This window comes from Apodemus sylvaticus, chromosome 2, assembly GCF_947179515.1.
Source record: "Apodemus sylvaticus chromosome 2, mApoSyl1.1, whole genome shotgun sequence".
NCBI lineage: Eukaryota > Metazoa > Chordata > Mammalia > Rodentia > Muridae > Apodemus > Apodemus sylvaticus.
In genome coordinates, this window is record NC_067473.1 from 122211989 (window position 1) to 122227066 (window position 15078).

The 15078-nt window shown below is 49.7% G+C and overlaps 1 long non-coding RNA gene across 1 annotated transcript; it reads right to left on the bottom strand.

Moving 5' to 3' along the window:
- Positions 1-1829: 1829 nt before the first annotated feature.
- On the bottom strand, positions 1830-14494 carry LOC127678954 (uncharacterized). Its single transcript, XR_007976654.1, has 3 exons — positions 14275-14494; positions 13648-14144; positions 1830-11731 (listed from the first exon to the last, which is right to left on the bottom strand). It is a non-coding gene; the product is annotated as an uncharacterized LOC127678954 (long non-coding RNA).
- Between the last annotated feature and the right edge of the window lie 584 nt (positions 14495-15078).

The window sequence follows — 15078 nt, forward strand, 5'->3', positions numbered from 1 at the left end:
ACTCGCTGCCCACCTGTCCTGCTTTATCTTGTTTTTCTTGTTAGCTCCTCATCTTCTCAACCACCATATATTTTACTAATTACTGTCTCCCCCACCCTACAATGCTGTCAGCTTCATGAGTTCAGAGGCTGTCTTTTGGCTGGTTCACTACTGTATCCCTACTACCTCAGACAGTGTTCATCACACAGTAGGTGCACACTGGTAACCCAGTTGGCTTGCCTCACTGCTTGCTGGGTCCCTGCTTCAACTGAAGTTGTTGCTGTCAAGAAGGTCCTTGCCAAGTCCTTTCCTCCAGGAAGCCAACCAGGACTCCAGTGCATCTGACAGGCTCTGTTGGAGACAGTTTCTTTGTCCAGATACTGCCTCTGTCTGAATCTGTCACCATGGACTCCTCTGGGGCTGGGTGATTCTCCTCTGAGTCTCTAAGAACTGCCTGAGCCTGGGGTCCAGGTAGGAATGAGGCAGGGAGTAAAAGGCTAGGTGTGTTGAGGAACAATGCAGTAAGACAATAAATAGTAGGCCCTGGATCTAATCCCGAGCCCCTGGTGGTCAGACCATGTGCTGAGCTCCCAGGCACCCATCTGCCTATCTGCAAATGATCCACGAGGCTGCCCAGCAGGCACTGCTCACGACTTCCCTATTGTACCCCACACAGCAGTTCCTTTAACTAATGTGAGGTCCAAAATTTGGTAGCGTACTCTGGTTTGAATATGATCTGTCCCTTTGAAGTCATACATATGTGGGTTGAAAGGTGGCAGGACTTTGAGAGGTGGTACTTAGGAGAGATTAATGCTGTTCTCATGGGACTGGGTTAGTGCCTGCAATTGTGGATTGGGTTAAAAGGGGGCTATCAGCTTTGTCCCTTCAGGGTGTTTGTTTTTCTGCTTTCTGCTGTGTTGTAACACAGCACAGGGTCACCACCAGGTGTGGCCGTGCACTCTTGGACTCACAGCCTGTAGAACTGTGAGCTCCTTTATAAATTACCAAGTTTCCTGTGCTTTGTCATAGCAACAGAAGATAGGCTAAGACGTAATTGTCTTTAGCAAAAAAAAAAAAAAAAAAAAAAAAAAAAAATAGAAAAAAAGAAAAGAAAAGAATTCTACTTATTTTTTAAAGCATCTACTAGCTTTATATTTGTAAAATTTGTTTGTATTTACTTTTTAAGTGATGAATACTGAAGATCTATCTTTGTAGGGCAGATGGAATATACAGAGAAGAGAAAGACAGGGCCGTTCATACATCTTGGTCCTTCGCACAGTGATGTCTCTGCACAGACTCTGGGACTGATATCCATCCCTTCCTGAGGCCCAGGTCCTGAGAGGGTGGCCGGAGGCATGGATTCAGCACCCAGGCTGCCTTATCTTCACTGTGTGTCTTTGGGAAAGCTGCTACATCTCTCTGAGTTATAGCTTTCTCATTTGTGAAGTGTGGGTGAGGATGTAAAGGAAAATGCAATCACAAGGCTGAGTGTGAAGACAGGAGAGAGGGTCTCAGAACCCCCTGAGGGTGGCGGGGTTTGGGGGATGTTTATGGCTCAGGCATGGGGAAGCAGACTGTCGGGAAGAAGTCATCAGTGAACTGCCTGTAGTCAAGTGTCACCAGCTGTGATGAGACAATCTACACGACCAAGGTGTTATCAACACATCTAAAATGGGTGAAGGGGCCATTCTTTTTCTCTTTCCCTTTTCTTTCTTCTCGTGTGGTACAAGGGCCTGAACAGAGGCTCTTAAAAAAAAAAAAAAAAACAAAAAAAAACCAAACAGGTCTCTCAAGATTCTTTTTTTAAAAAAGATTTATTTATTTATTATATGTAAGTACATTGTAGCTGTCTTCAGACCAGAAGAGGACACCAGATCCCCATTACAGATGGTTGTGAGCCACCATGTGGTTGCTAGGATTTGAACTCAGGACCTCTGGAAGGAGCAGTCAGTGCTCCTAACCACTGAGCCATCTCTCCAGCCCCCTGAACAGAGACACTCCTATATATGCCAGGCATGTGCTATGCCACCAGGCTGTACCCCAGCCACTGAAGTGGTGGAATCATTTCAGGCCAGTAAGTCAGAGCGATACAGTGAGCTTCACCCGCTATAGTAATCACTCTGCATGCCCAGGGCTCTGCAGAAAAGCCAGTGAGAGCATAGCCTGGGACCTTCATTGCTGCTTCATCCCCAGCATGAGGCTGAAGTGACCACTGAGAAAGTCAGGCCGGCAAGCTTGTCACCAGGCAGACCCTCTGACACCTTCCGGTACCGATGTTTGCAAGGAGCTGAGGCCTCAGTGGGTGGACAGTGTAAGGACAGTGAGCAGATGATTCCTGTGCCCAGAGTCATACCCATAGTGTGCAGGGGAGGGTGGCGGGTGGGGATGCCAGAGGCTGAATGCTGAGGTTTAGCCCCAGTGAGATCTGGCTGGCAGAATAGTTGTCATCAACACCATTCTGATGCTGGGGGTTTAAGTATGCATGACATTATTTCTTTTACGACCTTAAATTCAGGTCAGAAGGGAAAGATTTGCTTCACCAGATCAGAACAAAATGACACCAGGCAGCTTGCTAAATATATGCCTAGGGTCTTGACGTGAAGAGGAGTGGTGTGGCCTCTGCCTTAACACAGTTCTGGTGCCAGAACCTGTGACTGTCTGGTTTTCTGGACAGTGAAAGAATGACTCCATAAACATCCAAAGGCCGTGAAGCCATGCCACAGAGCTCCACAGCTACAAGGTTCTTCGTGGGTTCTACATAACCGGAGCAGAGCAGGCCTAAACTATCTGATACTAGTGGACTGCTGACCAGAGCGACTCCAGGTTTTAATTGCTCTAAAAGGTCCGTTGGGCCAGCAGAGTGGATAAAATTGGGCAAAAGTACAACACTTGTGTTCTCTCTGCTGTCTCTGTGACAGCTCGGACCGTGCAAAGTGTCCTGGAAATCAACCTTGGGAACCTCATCCCAGCATTTCCAGATGACAGACAGAATCTGATAACTCAAGAACCTTCTGCAATGTGTTTGAACCCAGGACGATTTGGCCAGGTGTGACTGAGAAATGAATCCAAACAGCATTTCTCTTACTTCCTCAGGACGGGAATGTGGCATCCCTTAGGTCCAGTCTCCAACTCCAGCAGAACCCCAATGGCCCTCTTCTCTGGGTGCCTATCCCATGGCTGTCAGCACCTAGTGGAGCTTCTCATAATTGTGAGGGTTGAGTAAACCCTCATGGCTTCAGCATGTTAGCAGGATGCAGACCCCAGCTCTGCATCTTGAAGACATCCAGGTACACCCCTCTTCTTGAGCAGTCCACCTAAGAGAGTCAACTGCACCATCTAGGTGTCCCGATTGTGCAATTGTCTGTGGTAACTTTTGCAGCAATGCTTCTTAGCAGTTTGTAGAAGCTCGTGTGGGGAAATCCCAGACACAGGGACTCAGAGTGGGCCGGGATGCTGCTGTGTGCCTGATGTCTCCCTGAAGGCCCAAGGACCACAGTCCGAGAGGCAGATCTGGGACCAGCTAGCTCCGGCCTATTTCCTTGAATGTTGGGTGTCCTTAGACTGTTACATGTCTGGGGGCAGGGCTTTAATGTTGCTGTGCCTCTGACAGAATGATTTATCACCTTGTAGGTCAGGGGATGGAGATACCTGCAAACATCTACGGAATGTTACCAGTGGTGTTTTTAAGGGGGCCCCTCCCTAAGTAAGTAGATAGACACAGTAGCATTGTAGGAACACCAAGCCAGCAAGGAGCCAGGTGTCCCATCTTGAGATTAGAGAGAGAGAGAGAGAGAGGGCATGTTGGCAGCTGGCAAGGCAAGCCTGGCTTCTCTTCTGGCATGTCTTGGTCCTTGGCTTCCTTTCATTCATAGATAGTTTGTATCTTTTTCTCTGTGTTTTTTTTTTTTTATTGTGAGTCACTCCACATTCCATTCAACTTATTTTAAATTGTACTGTCCCATTTCTGTACAGTTCTGCCATGGCAGAAACTTTCTCTCTGAAAGTAACCCTGCTATTAGCAGTACTTCTTGTTGCCCATAGCAACCACTGATCTGTTTTGTGTGTTGATAAATTTGTCTGTTGCCAGGATTTCATGCATATGAAATCATATACACACATACATATATACACATGTGGCCTTTGTGCCAGGCTTTGAAGTAGCTTAGTGTTCTCAAGGTTCTTTGTTTTGGCATGTGCCGTACTTAATGCCTTTTCATGCCTGCATAATATTCCATTGTGTGACTCAACCATTCATCAGTGGATGGATGTTTGACTTACTTGTATCTTTTGGGTACTGAGGATAATGGTGTGCTGAACACACATGTACAAGCTTTTCTATGAATGAGAGTCTTCAATTCTCTTGAGTGAATAGCAAGGTGGTAAGCATGGGTCATGTGACAACTTTAACTTTTATGCTTTGAAGAACTGCCTGACCTTTCCATGTGGGCTGCACTACTTCAAGTTGCTACAAGGAATGTGTGAGGATCTAATTCCCGTATCCTTGCTAGCACGTGCTGCTGTCTGTCCAGTGATGACACTCACCCTTGTGAGTGTGTTGTGTTCCTTTGTGGTTTGGATTAATGTTTCTCTTATGGCTGATGTTTTAGATCTTTTGTTTATGGGGTCTTTTTTTGGAGAAGTTTCTGTTCAAATTTTTTTTTTACATTTTATTTTTGTTTGTTTGTTTTGTTTTGTTTCGTTTCGTTTTGCTGTGGAATTGTGAGCGTTCTGTTTTTGGATACTAGCCCTCCATCAGGTAAATGCTGTGGCTCAAATCTCCTTTGAGGCACGAGTTTGTAATTTTGATCAAGTCTAATTCATTGGTGTTTCCCTTGGGTAACCTGTGCTAAAGGAACTGTTGCCTAACCCAACACTACAGCCCTTCTCTTGAGTGTTCTTCTTCTAGGGTTTTTATTTAACTTGCACATTGATGGCTTTGCCCCATTCTGAGTTCATTTTCAAATGTGATCTGAAGTTGGTTCCACATCTGTCCATTTGCAGTGTGGACAGCAGTTGTTCTCAAAGCGGCTGTTGGTAAGCATGCTCCTTGGTCTCCAGACTGTCTTGGTGTCCTTGTCTGAAGCCCATCAGTGATGGACACAGAACTTTTCTATCCTGCTCTGCACTGCTGTGCTGGCCTGTGTGTACCTACCACTAGGAATATGTCTGGAAGCTTCCCAGCCCAGTTCATTTCATGATCACATTAGGCACCCGTTCCCTTGGATTTCCTGACACATTTTAGAATCAGCTTGTCAATTTCTGCAAGAGGTACAACTAGACATTTTTATCTGGATTGCGTTGAAAGTATAGAGCAGCTGGCTTTGTTGCCATGGTGACAGCACCAACCACTTTTGCATGATGGCCACGGGCTGTCTTTTCCTAGTCCTGTTTGATAGTAGTTTGCAGTTCCCAGATGTAAGCTTCAACACCTTCTGTTCATGGCATCCCTGTGTGGCTTACGCTTTTTGTTTCTTTATAAGTGGAATTGTCTCTAGACCTCCTGTGTTTTGGAAGGGGGAGGGGAAAGTTTGGGCCTGGAACCCAACCCTGGAATGTTCTAGGGAAGTGTGGTTGGTGTCCTGTGCTGGAGCCCCAGAGCTCCTGCTGCTTGCTGCTGCTGTGTAAGAACACAACTGAATGTTAGGTGCTGATCTTTTTTTTAAAATAACTTTTCTTAATTATGTTAGGTCTAATTTTCTTATTTTTTTAAAACCAAATAGAATTTAAAATTAATCTGTCAAAATCACCAGGTAAATTTGTTGGGATTTTGTTTCAAATTGTATGTAGGGTTGGATGAGTTCTTTTGCATCATTAAATGTCCCTACCCATGACTGTGAACTGTTTCCACACTGGGCCATTGTTAACATTTCTGATATCTTACAGTACACTTAGTTCTCTGGGGCTGATATTGTCTGTGAATTCCTAGGTAGTCTGTATTTTCATATTTTCTTGGCTTTATGATGATCTTAGAAGATAATCTTATGGGATGGTTTTTGTTCACATATAGTATAATGCTTAGTGTCTATATTCAGCATGTGGTCAGTAATTTTTCTCATTTCTTGTGTTGAGTTTAGTAATATATCTGTAGGTCATTTATTTTATTTTATTTTATTTTATTTTATTTTATTTGTATCCCCAGAGGGGATACAACCAAGGGTTAAAATTCTTCCGATTCTGTGAATTTGAAGGCAGGGAGAAGGAAGAGGGCCAAAGGAAATACCAGTTAAGTAAGATGCCTGCCTGCCTGCCTGTGAGATCACCCTGCACTCTGATCCTTAGTTCTCGCTGTGGCCTGCAGCACCCTCTTCTGTGTCTGCTGACCTTCATCAGCAGGATGGAATTTAGTGGCTACCACAGCTTGTCTTCACTGGGGCAGAAGCGGGACAGTCTAGGGCTAGGCAGCAGGCGTGCTGCAAGACCCTGGCTTCTCCCAATAACAGTTTTGGGGGACACTTAACTACAGTGAGGTGCTACCACGCACAGTAGGAGTTTTCACTCAAGCCGGAGACTCCTCCCTGGGGATTTTGAAACACTTGATTCAGAGATTTCAGGGCCTGCAGATACACAGGCCTTCAGGACTGAGTGAGGAGACACAACCTTCTAGCTTTCTAGGCAAGAGCCAAAACTCCCAATCAGGAGCTAGGGCCTGACAGGAGGAGGGCGGGGCTACGCCCTGCAGGGTTCCTGGTCCTCAGCTCGACCCCATCAGTCTTATGCCACCCCAGGGCTCATTCCATTCTCCTGTGGTGTTCCTATTCGCACCGTGGACCCATTGGGTGCTTAAGACTCTGAAGCCCAGAGAGACAGATAATCTATTCGGTCACCCAGCAGCCAGCGGCAGAACCAGGGCAGAACTTAAGCCCTAAGTGCCTCTGCTCCAAGCAAGACTAAGAAAGAAGGAAAGTATTCTGCTTGCGTTCCCTCAAAATGTCCAGGTCCTGGTTCCTTCTAGCTTTTTAGCACTTCTCGATTTTTCCAATAAATCATTTCATTACAGTTGTTTGGCCCAGGCTCATACCAAGGAGTTCCTAGTACCTAAACAAAGGTGTGAGGCGTAGAGGCATAAGGGCAGAGGGAGATTTCTTTCTGTCCTCACAGCCCCGGCACTGGACTTGGCACATTAATGCATCTGAGAAAATTTACTAGGATCAAAGGCCAGTTGATGCCTGTTGCCCTGCATCAGAGAGTCCTTGTGTGTGAAAATCCACAAACATACAAGCCTCCCCATGATCCTTGTGCTGGCTGCACAACCCAGAGACCAGGTACTAAGGGGTCGAGAATCTGTCTCCTTCCTTCAGGTCATAGCACAGGCAGCTGAGGCAGAATTGAACTTGAGCATATACTCCAAAGCCGGCCCCTCAACCTCTGTGTGTGGGCACACATGTATCATGGCTGTCTTGCTTCATCCTCATCTCAGATTTGAGAGTCTGCAAGGAGGAGTCTAGCACAGCCCCGCCCTGCCTTGCTTCTGACTCCAGGTGTTGTCTGTGCTCGCGCTCTGCTTCCGAGCACTGCTGCTCTTTGTCTAGATCGGTTACCATTGTCTGACCCTTCTCCACGGTGCTGTCTGAAGCAGGGTGTGGCCTCTATAAGTTACCATCCAAAGCAACTTTCTCTCATTTGCCAAGAGAAAATGGTCCCCAGCTCTTCCTCAGCCTTGCAGTTGGTCCAGCCTCTGTGGCCTGCGACAGGTGATGGGACTCTGGCCTTTGGTGACTTGGAACCACCAACTAAGTTCATGGTGATGACACTCCCTACCCATCCCTCCCTGGGGTCACCTGCCAGATATCCAGCTGTGCAGGCGGGGCTTATACACACATGCCTGGGTGGAATGGCGTGGTTCCATGGAGTTAATTCTCTTGAAAACAAGCTGACTGCTGCAGTTCAGAGCTGCTAAGAAAAATGCCTCAAGGTCAGTGACACAATGTGAGGAAGGAGGGTTGGTCTCTTTCTCTCTCCCTCTCTCTCCCTCTCTTTCAATGCATTTAGAATGTTAACAGTAGATAGATTCTGTTTGCTCTTTCCTATTTAAAGAACCCAGACTCCTCAGTGTGACAGTGTGGTGTTTAATTGAGGAGACAGGTTCAGATTGAGCTTGGCTAATCTGAGTAGCTTTACTCTCCTTGACCAGGCCCTGCCTGGGGAAGGATGTGTGACTTCATTTGGCCTAGAGGATTTAAGGAAAAGACTGCTGGGGGCTCCTGGGTGTGGTTCTCCCCAGAAAGGGATATGTGTGGAGCAAGATCTTCCTTTTCTCTTTGCTTGGCTGTTACCATGACTGGGTGTGGTACTGGAGTGAGAGCAGCTGTCTGTGACTGTGAAGGGAGAGGTTAGGGCATGCAAAGAGTGAGCCCTTCAGCCGGCTCAAGGTGTTACCTACATAACCTCCGAACTTCTTGTTCTGTTGCTAGCTAGCTTTGATTGTCAATGTGACAATAGCCTGAGACAACTGAGAAAGGAGTCTCAATTGAGGGATTGCCTAGATCAGATTGGCCCATAGACATGTCTGTGAGGAATTATCTTGATTGCTAATGGATGTGTGAAAGCCCAGTCCACTGTGGGTAGCACCGTTCCCTAGGCAGATATAAGAAAGCTAAGTGTGAGCCTGAAGTGGCCCAGCAGCAACATTCCTCTGATTTCTGCTTCAGGTTCTGTGTGTTTTCCTGGCCTGTAGACTAAAATAAACCCTTTCCTCCCCAGAGCTGATGTTAGTCAGGGTGTTTTATCATGGCAACAGAGAACCCACCCTAATGTTTTAGGCAAAACTTCCTATCTGTCAATGAAACCCAGGTTCCAGGTCCTGAGTATTGATCCCCCAGATCCTCAGACAACTGGAAGGGCCAGGAGGCTGGAGCCCTGGTAGCTCGCCTCTTGTTCACTCAGTACCTTCTGTTTCCCATGGGACCACACTCTGCTGTCATCTCTGTACACCAGGGAGGGGTGAGCAAAGGCAGGGGCATTGCCTGAGACCCCACAATCCCATGTCTTCCTGTGGACAGTCTTGCATCTTCATTGTCTTTCCTAGTCATCAGGAACTCAATTCCCCAGACTCCTCTGCCTGCTTGTTCTGTGATTGACATCCTCTCTGCCTAAATGTCTTGTCTGCTAACTCATTCCTCCCTGGCAAACACCTTTCACCATCAAACCACAGTGTGAGACCAAATGTCTATGCAGGGAAGTTGCGGCATACGCCTGTGCATCTCTGGTCCTGTCCACGACTCATCCCAGTGTCTGGTAGTCTGTCTTGCCATCTATCGGGTTCCTTAAGATGTGACTCCTGCTCCTAATCCAGGGATAGAAGGGCTGAGAGCAAGGTTAGCGTTGGTCTTGGATAGTTAAATGAGAGGGGGGTGTGGATGAGTGGGTGGATGAATAAATGTTCACCCAGGGCAGAGGAGGCCAGGAGGCTCTCTGTGGAGAGCGTGGTCCTGGTGATGCTGGCACAGTGGCTGCTGCGGGGACAGAGCTGACTGCAGATCTGGGCCACGGCTTGCTCCTGGAAGGGCAGGTGGAGGCCTGCCCACTGGCCTCCTGCCTTCTCTAATCTCCTCTCCCTGCATCTGGGCTGCTGCAGGCCGGCCCGCCCTCCCTTCTCCCCTGCCTCTGCCAGCTGAGTTATCCCCTCTGCCATCTCCTTCCCCAGATGCTTGGGGGCTGGGGCGGGACTCAGGAGGGAGACAGGTGATGGCCCCACCACTTTGGGAAATTAATTAGCTCGGTTCTGCAAATCACTTTGAAGATTTAAAAAAAAAAACAGGGAGGGAGTGGTTGTGAGAAGGGAAGCAGAGAAGAAAAACTGCTCACTTACCCTTTCTTGGGAAGGTCAATATCCAAGCCTTCCCTTCTCCCCTTGCCAGGGCACGGTCGAGTGCCATTCCATATCTGTCCCCTACAAAAACCCCAACTGCTGCAAGCTCCGCCCTCTGTCTACAGTTGGGAAAGGGGTATTTGCATCCTGTCTGTTGGCCTCCTGCAGAAAAGGGACTCCTTTTGTGCTGGCCTTGGGCCTCAGATCTACCTGACGGTCTGACTAGAAACCCTTGGCTACAGCCTGGTCATGCAGCCGGTGTCTCAGCAGAATGTACAAATTGGCATGGAAGAGGTTCTCCACAGGGAGAGCTTCCACCATGGACAGGGGAGACAGACCTCGCAGCTCAGGTGGAGGCAGGCCTGAAGTCTGGGTCTGGGAACTCAGCTGCCTCCCTAGGGACCACCCAATCAGGCTGCCTGCTGCTTCGGGGCAAACTCCTGCTCAGAGCCGCAGAACAGCTGAGAGCCCTGGGTGGAGTGCATGCCAACTCCCTGCACCCTAAGAAAGTCCTCATGCTTCCCACCAGGCCCCAGGGAGACCACGTGGTAGCTCAGAGGCTTCTCCTCAGACCCCTGGGCTATCCTTTGAGATGCACCAGAATGGCCCCCTGCCCTTGCCTAAGGCAGAAACTGAAGCTGCAGAGGCTGGCTTTGGCTTACTGAGAGTTAGCTGGGTTTTCTGTTCCTGCCCCAGCTGGGCTGGAGGAGGGTGGCTGCCTGGCACGCAGGTGAGGTTTGGCAGAGCAATGGTCTGGAAGCTTTCATAGGGCTTCAAAAGTTTGGCATAGGCACATCAGGAGGGATGATGCTTCCTTTTTGGGGACCCCACCCCCGCAGGTCTTGGCATACATGCCAGGCAACAGGTGGGGCTCAGAACCATCTTGTTTATGGCTCCAGGTGAGCACTCTTGGGCCCCCCACTGAGGGGGGAGGGGGAGGAGGCTGGGCTTCAGCCAGGGTACCCCATACCTACTGCTCCTCAGCTGCAGCGTCCTGGGAAACCAGAGCTCTCTCATTCCAACCTGGGCCCTGCATTCCCCAATTGGGTCTCTTTAGCCTAGGAAGATTGATTCCAAGTGTCTGGCAGGTGCCAGGCCTTGAGGGACACTGTAGGGTCCTGTCTGCTGGCCTCCTGCAGAAAATGGATTCCTCTTGTGCTGGCCTTGGGCCTCAGATCTACCTGAGGGTCTGACTAGAACCCTTGGCTACAGCGTGGTCATGCAGCTGGTGTCTCAACAGAATGTATGAATTGGCATGGAAGAGGTTCTCCCCAGGCAAACTTCCGCCATGGACAGGGTAGACAGGACAGATTAGCCATGCTAGGTTTGGGCCTAGCTCAAATGGCCAGCTTGGTCTGAGACAGGCTCTTGCCTCTGTGAAATGCAAGCAGTGACTGCTGTCAGGGCTGCTAAGGAGGGGAAAGCACAGGCAGACGCAGCCATGGTGTAGCTCTGCCGTGGGTCTCTCATGACTCTGCAAGGCTTGAAGTGGGGTGGTGGGGTGCTGTGGGTCTGCCCCTCTAGGGAGCCAAAATGGCTGACTGCTTACTCCTTGGGCTCACAGACTGGCAGCATCTGTTCAGCAGGCATGGCTCAAGCTGTCTCTACTCTCGAGGAGGTGTGAAGTTAATCCAGGATGTTAAACACGCTGGCAGGGGTGGAGGCAAAGCTACCATGTGCTAAGCACTTGCTGTGTTTCAGACACTAGACAGTCAACCCAGATGATGCTCTCTCTCAGCCACCTGAGGTGATCTTTTAGACCAAGTTCAGTTTTAGGATGGGCCTGAGCATACATGTATCTTTGGCGTGGTTCAGAGTTGGGTCTGTACCTGGACTGGTGGGCTGTCATTCACGGCTACTGAACCATCCTACCTTTCAGAGGAGACTGAGGATTCCCAGGCAGCAAAGGACAAAATTCCCATTATGTCCTGCCATAATGTTCTCCTGTTGTAAAGGAGAGTGAGAGAGGACTGTGAAGATACCTCAGTGTCATTCCCAAAACCACACCCCACCGTTCTCACCAGCAGTGGCACCCTAGTGCCTCAGAGCCTGAAGACTGGATGAAGTCCTGGGCTGCTGGCCTTGCCCCCTCTGCAGACTGCTCTGTCTTGTGTGACTTCCTCCACACATAAACTCAACTCCCTTCTCTGGTCACCATCTCAACTTTAGGGCAGCCACAAAGTTGTTTATTCACCACGAAGTTGTGAGGGAGGCCAGGTTTTAAAATGAGGGAGGGGAGTGTAGAATCCCTCTTTGACTTTTCCTTTTCAAAGCCTTACGTGTATGGTACAGACACATGGACTGAACAGCGAAAGAACATTACACGGTTCGGTTCCACCCCCTCCTCAAGACGTAGGGCTGTTCACAAATGGAGCTGCCTATCACGTCAATCTCCTTCCGCCTTCCCCCCTTTCTTTTTCTTAATAAGAGCATTTTCAAAGTATCTTTCTATCTTTTCCAGTTTCAGGGTTTATCTTTCACAAGAGATTAATAAGTTCTCCCTGCATCTAGCACGAATTCCTTTTTTGTAATGGGGTTCACGATAGGCCATGCCCTCCAGAGTGGGTAGAAGTCCTGAACAACTGCCATCCCGAGGGTAGGAAACAGGTTCTTCCCTGGCATCCTTGCAGAAGACAGGGTTCTGGATAACCCACAAAATAAAGCCTCGGGGGATACTCCGTTTCCCCTGTCACCAAATGGAAGTGCCTGCTGACAGGAAGATGACTTCGTCTGCATGTTTGCTGAATGGCTGAGGGAGGAGATTCAGAGGGAGAAGGAGAACTATGGGCAGGGAGCAGAAGGCCTTGCACACGGTCCCATATGAGAGGCCATGCTGGGTGGAGGAGGAAGGTGGGGAGTCTGGCGCTCGGGTGGGGGCAGGGTGCCTGGCAGAAGGCTTCCTGGTAGGGTCAGAAGGCCGCTCCCAGCAGCTCTTCCTGCATGGTCAAGGGAAGTGGAAACTGCCAAGTAAGATGCCTGAAGGCAGCCTTTCTATGGTGCGATCCATCACCTGCCGCTATCTGAGGAATGTGCAGAGGTCCAGGCTAGAGGGTGGTAAGGGGCCAGCAGCAGCAGAAGGCAGCAAGCTCGTCTCCACAGCAGAGAAACCAGGACTTGGCACTGGGCTGTGACATGTGATTCCCCTCCCTCCCTCCCTCCCTCCCTCCCTCCCTCCCTTCCTCCCTCCCTCCCTCCCTTCCTCCCTCCCTCCCTCCCTCCCTCCCTCCCTCCCTCCCTCTGTGTCCTCCCTCCCTCTGTGTCCTCTCTTCCTTCTCTGGCTGGCCTGGGACACCCTATGCAGCCCTTGACTAGCCTGTCTTGGCCTCTTAGATGCTGCCCAGTTTTCACTGGTTAACTTTCATTTTGAGAGGACTGTCCGACCACGTGTTCTGTGGCAGACAAGACATGGTTGTAACTGTTGTCCCTAAAGTTACAAATCAGGTGAAGAGCCAAATCAAGGCTACACGTCCAATAGGCCTAGAATAAAGGTCTACACCATGACAATGTGCACTTCCTTAAAACCCAAGACAGTTTAGAGCCATGCCACCTGTCAGCCTCCTCTCAGAGGAAGAGCCAAAGTTTCTCCAATGGCTGCAGAGCTGACTGGTCAGTGTGTCTCTGGCCTCTTCTCCTCTTGGTCATGGTGCCTTAGCTGCCGACTCAGGCTGTTCCCTCTGTCTGGGAACTCTTCCCCTAGTGAGCCGTTCCAGTTTCTCCCTTGTCTTTAGGATGCTGCTCAGAAGTTGCCTACTCTGGGAGCCTTCCCTGACTCCTCCATATTAGAAACACCCACTTCCCATTGCTCTTACTGTCCTAAGACTTCCTCCAGACGCGTGTGCCTCCAGAACCTTGAGGCCTACCTGTAAGTGAGAAACAGCTTTGAAGATCAGGACGGCAGTCAGAGCACACCAGCTCAGTGGCAGTCTTCTCCATAGAGTGAGGCTGATGCAGCGGTATTTGAGTTGACGGGATGCCTCACTGGCCAAGCTGTTTCCAGCTGTTGCATTCTGCTTCTCTCTCACTGAACGGTCACCTCTGCTGTACAGATTTTCAGTCACTGCCACATCCAGATGTCTATCCGCTTGGTGTCTGTCTTTCCAGAGATACTGGCTCCCCATAGTGGGTGTATGACTTGTCAGCTCTCTGCTATAGGCCCAGTAAACCTATCCCAGAGGGGTTTTAAGATGGCACAGAAGTGGTACAATCCTCAGAAATGGGTGAGAAAGAGAGTTGTCAGAGGCTCAGAGGACTCCAATGTGCTGAGAAGACGCTAGGTTGTAACACTGGTGCCTGGGCAGTGGTGGCAGCTGGCACAAGCCTTGTTGGGGATCTGGCTGTGTTGAGAAGACTGCTGTGTCTGGGGTAGAGGAGAGAAGGGGTCATTGCTGGAGAGCTGTTCAGAAGGGACCAACTATCTAGCAGATTATGAGGCGTGGAGGATACACGCATCTCTGCCAACAGGTCCACGACAGCTAGCCACAACTCACCTGGTTGTTCAGAGTGACTGCAGTGGACAAGAGGCTCAGTACGAGGACAGCCATCCCTACCATCCTTCCTCCAGGGAGCCTGGGCTTGTGTGGATGCTAAAGGTGGCTTCCTGTGACCTCCTTGATCACTCAGACCTCAGCTCTGCCTTTGTGGACTCAGTGACAGAATCCCCATTATCTTGTACTAGACCCCATGAGCTAAGCTGCCTGGCTGCTTAAGTCACAGTCCCACCCTGGTCTGGTTGTGTCGCTGTCTAACCCTGCCTATCTCTGCCCTTCACATCAGGAAATGCAAAGGGAGACAAAGGCCTGCCCTGAAGGACCAGAGGGAGGAGCGTCCTTGGACCATCTCTGGGCGTGTGACACCCTGTATTCAGCCTCGGTGTCCTGCTCCAGGAAGTGAGTTTGAGTCACTCAGAGTTTCCCTCTATGGGCCGTGAGGACAGTGCTGCAGATGATGCCTGAGTGCCCAGCTGGCTTTGGCTTTTTGGAGGTGTGTCCTTCTGTCTGAGGAGCAGAATCTGAGTGTAGGTCCATCAGGGAGGCAGGTGGGTGGGCCAGCCTGGACTGTTATGCAGATCTGGGGACAGCTAGATCTCTCTCTCTCTCTCTCTCTCTCTCTCTCTCTCTCTCTCTTCTCTCTCTGTGTGTGTGTGTGTGTATGTGTGTGTGTATGTCTGTCTCTGTCTGTCTTTCTCTCTGTCTCTCTGTCTCTCTCTCTCTCTGTCTCTCTGTCTCTCTGTCTCTCTCTCAGGATTGGGGCAGCCAGTGAGCCAGGGGCCATTAGCACCTGCATGTAATTAG